Source organism: Arachis hypogaea, chromosome 12, assembly GCF_003086295.3.
Source record: "Arachis hypogaea cultivar Tifrunner chromosome 12, arahy.Tifrunner.gnm2.J5K5, whole genome shotgun sequence".
In the NCBI taxonomy this organism is placed as follows: Eukaryota; Viridiplantae; Streptophyta; class Magnoliopsida; order Fabales; family Fabaceae; genus Arachis; species Arachis hypogaea.
Genome location: NC_092047.1, coordinates 78277504 through 78281912, shown reverse-complemented (window position 1 = coordinate 78281912; position 4409 = coordinate 78277504). Strand labels below are relative to the sequence as shown.

The 4409-nt window shown below is 35.3% G+C and overlaps 1 non-coding gene across 1 annotated transcript; it reads left to right on the top strand.

Moving 5' to 3' along the window:
- Positions 1–579: 579 nt before the first annotated feature.
- LOC112731648 (small nucleolar RNA R71) lies at positions 580–687 on the top strand. Its single transcript, XR_003167418.1, has one exon. It is a non-coding gene; the product is annotated as a small nucleolar RNA R71 (small nucleolar RNA).
- The last annotated feature ends 3722 nt before the right edge of the window (positions 688–4409 follow it).

The window sequence follows — 4409 nt, the reverse complement described above, 5'->3', positions numbered from 1 at the left end:
TAGATTTGCTAAATTAGAAGCATTTTGTTCAGAGTTCTCTGTCTGTTGCTGAGTTGATGATGGAAAAGGTTTGCTATTGCTAAACCTGTTTCTTCCACCATTATTAAAGCCTTGTTGAGGCTTTTGATCCTTCCATGAGAAATTTGGATGATTTCTCCATGTTGAGTTATAGGTGTTTCCATAAGGTTCACCTAAGTAATTCACCTCTGCTATTGCAGGGTTCTCAGGATCATAGGCTTCTTCTTCAGAAGATGCCTCTTGAGTACTGTTGGATGCAGCTTGCATTCCATGCAGACTCTGAGAAATCATATTGACTTGCTGAGTCAATATTTTATTCTGAGCCAATATGGCATTCAGAGTATCAACTTCAAGAACTCCCTTCTTCATAGGCGTCCCATTATTCACAGGATTCCTTTCAGAAGTGTACATGAACTGGTTATTAGCAACCATGTCAATGAGTTCTTGAGCTTCTGCAGGCGTTTTCTTTAGGTGAATGGATCCACCTGCAGAAGTGTCCAGTGACATCTTTGATAGCTCAGATAAACCATCATAGAATATATCCAGGATGGTCCATTCTGAAAGCATGTCAGAAGGACACTTTTTGGTCAACTGTTTGTATCTTTCCCAAGCTTCATAGAGAGATTCACCTTCTTTCTGTCTGAAGGTTTGAACATCAGCTCTAAGCTTGCTCAGCTTTTGAGGAGGAAAGTACTTGGCTAAGAAAGCCGTGACCAGCTTATCCCAAGAGTTCAGGCTGTCTTTGGGTTGAGAATCCAACCATAATCTAGCTCTGTCTCTTACAGCAAAAGGGAAAAGCATGAGCCTGTAGACTTCAGGATCTACTCCATTAGTCTTAACAGTATCACATATCTACAAGAATTCAGTTAAGAACTGAAAAGGATCTTCAGATGGAAGTCCATGAAACTTGCAGTTCTGCTGCATCAGAGAAACTAATTGAGGTTTCAGCTCAAAGTTGTTTGCTCCAATGGCAGGAATGGAGATGCTTCTTCCATGTAAATTGGAATTAGGTGCAGTAAAGTCACCAAGCATCTTCCTTACATTATTATTATTTTCGGCTGCCATCTCCTCTGCCTGTTCGAAAATTTCTGAAAGGTTATCTCTGGATTGTTGTATTTTAGCTTCTCTTAATTTTTTCTTCAGAGTCCTCTCAGGTTCTGGATCTGCTTCCACAAGAATGCTCTTATCCTTGCTCCTGCTCATATGACAAAGAAGAAGGCACAGAAAAATAATAATAATAATGGAGATCCTTTATACCACAGTATAGGGATCCCTGTGTGAGTGGAAGAAGAGGGGGAGACAAAGAATGTAATATAATGGAAGAAACACAACTGTGAGGATGGAAGAGAGATGAAATGAGATGTTAGGATATGAATGAATAAATAGAATAAGATGGGAGAGGGGGAATTTTCGAAAATATTTTTGAAAAAGAGTTAGTGATTTTTGAAAAATGGTTTTTGAAAAATGTTTAGTATTTTTTTCGAAAATTTTTTTTTAATCAAAAATAAAAATAAAAATAATTAGTTAATTAAAAAGAAATTTTTGAAAAAGGGGGAGATATTTTCGAAAATTAGAGAGAGAGAATTAGTTAGGTGGTTTTGAAAAAGTTAAGAAACAAACAAAAAGTTAGTTAGTTAGTTGAAACAAATTTTGAAAGGATAAGAAGTTAGGAAGTTAGAAAAGATATTTTGAAAATATATTTTTGAAAAAGATAAGATAAGAAGATATTTTTGAAAAGATATGATAGAAATTAGTTTTTGAAAAAGATTTGATTTTTAAAACCTCAATTAATGACTTGATTCACAAGAAATCACAAGATATGATTCTAGAACTTAAAGTTTGAATCTTTCTTAACAAGCAAGTAACAAACTTCAAATTTTTGAATCAAAACATTAATTGATTATGTTATTTTCGAAAATTTGGAATAAAAATAAGAAAAAGATTTTTGAAAAATATTTTTAAAATTTTCGAAAATAACTAAGAATTTTGAAAAAAGATTTGATTTTTGAAAAAGATTTTGAAAAAGATAAGATTTTCAAATTGAAAATTTGATTTGACTCATGAGAAACAATTTGATTTTAAAAATTTTTTAAAAAGTCAATTCAAATTTTCGAATTTGATGAGAGAAAAAGGGAAAGATATTTTTTTGATTTTTTGAATTTTTATGATGAGAGAGAAAAACACAAAAAAAATGCAATGCATGAAATTTTTAGATCGAAACATGTGATGTAGGCAAGAATGCTATGAATGTCAAGATGAACACCAAGAACACTATGAAGATCATGATGAACATCAAGAACACATTTTTGAAAAATTTTTAATGCAAAGAAAACATGCAAGACACCAAACTTAGAATTCTTTAATGCTTAGACACTAAGAATTCAAGAATGCATATGATAAACATGAAAAGACATAAAACAAAAAATCATCAAGATCAAACAAGAAGACTTACCAAGAACAACTTGAAGATCATGAAGAACACTATGAATGCATGATATTTTCGAAAAAAATGCAAGATGCATATGCAAGTGACACCAAACTTATGATATGACTCAAGACTCAAACAAGAAACACAAAATATTTTTGATTTTTATGATTTTCTAATTTTTTTTTGGATTTTTCTTTTATATTTTTCGCATATTAAAAGGAAAAATAAGGATTCCAAAAATTTTTAATATGAATTCCAGGAATCTTGCCATGTTAGTCTAAAGCTTCAGTCCAGGAATTAGACATGGCTCACTAGCCAGCCAAGCTTTCAAAGAAAGCTCCAGTCCAAAACACTAGACATGGCCAATGGCCAGCCAAGCTTCAGTCTTTAACACGAGAGTATATTGCTCTTTGATAACAAATTGCAAGCCTCAGTCTAAATAAATTTAGACATGACTTTACAGCCAGCCAGGCTTCAACATGCTTCATGAAACACTAGAATTCATTCTTAAAAATTTTGAATAAATTTCTGAAAACATTTTTATTTTTTTTCGAAAACAGATGAGAAAATTTTAGAAATATTTTTGAAAATAAAATAAAAAGAAAATTACCTAATCTGAGCAACAAGATGAACCGTCAGTTGTCCAAACTCAAACAATCCCCGGCAACGGCGCCAAAAACTTGGTGCACGAAATTGTGATCTCCAGGCTCGAACAAATCCTGGTAATGGCTTCAAAGCTTGGTGCTCTGATTTTAATTCATGATTGTCACAACTTCGATACAACTAACCAGCAAGTGCACTGGGTCGTCCAAGTAATACCTTACGTGAGTAAGGGTCGAATCCCACGGAGATTGTTGGTATGAAGCAAGCTATGGTCACCTTGTAAATCTCAGTCAGGCGGATATAAAATAATTATGGAGTTTTCGAATAATAAATAAAAGAATAGGGATAGAGGTACTTATGTAAATCATTGGTAGGAATTTCAGATAAGCGAATGGAGATGCTTTTCGTTCCTCTGAACCTCTGCTTTCCTACTATCTTCATCCAATCAGTCTTACTCCTTTCCATGGCTGGCTTTATGTGATACATCACCACTGTCAATGGCTACTTTCGGTCATCTCACGGGAAAATGATCCAATGCCCTGTCACGGCACGGCTAATCGTCTGAAGGCATCACCCTTGTCAATGGCTTCATCTTATCCTCTCAGTGAATAATATGCTCACGCACCCTGTCACGGCACGGCTATTCATCTGTCGGTTCTCGATCATGCTGGAATAGGATTTACTATCCTTTTGCGTCTGTCACTAACGCCCTACAATCGCGAGTTCGGAGCTCGTCACAGTCATTCAATCATTGAATCCTACTCGGAATACCACAGACAAGGTTTAGACTTTCCGGATTCTCTTGAATGCCGCCATCATTCTAGCTTACGCCACGAAGATTCTGGTTAGGAGATCTAAGAGATACTCATTCTAGCTTATTTCATGTAGAACAGAAGTGTTTGTCAGGCACGCGTTCATAAAGAAGAAGGATGATGAGCGTCACACATAATCATCACCTTCATCACGTTCTTGGGTGCGAATGGATATCTTAGAAGAGAAATAAGAAGAATTGAATAGAAAACAGTAGTACTTTGCATTAATCTTTGAGGAACAGCAGAGCTCCACACCTTAATCTATGGAGTGTAGAAACTCTATCGTTAAAAATACATAAGTGACGGTCCAGGCATGGCCGAGATGGCCAGCCCCCTAAAACGTGATCAAAGGATCATAAGGTAATCCAAAGATGCCTAATACAATAGTAAGAGGTCCTATTTATAATAAACTAGCTACTAGGGTTTACATGAGTAAGTATTTGATGTATAAATCCACTTTCGGGGCCCACTTGGTGTGTGTTTGGGCTGAGCTTAAGTGTTGCACGTGCAGAGGCCATTTGTGGAGTTGAACGCCAGTTTTTGTGCCA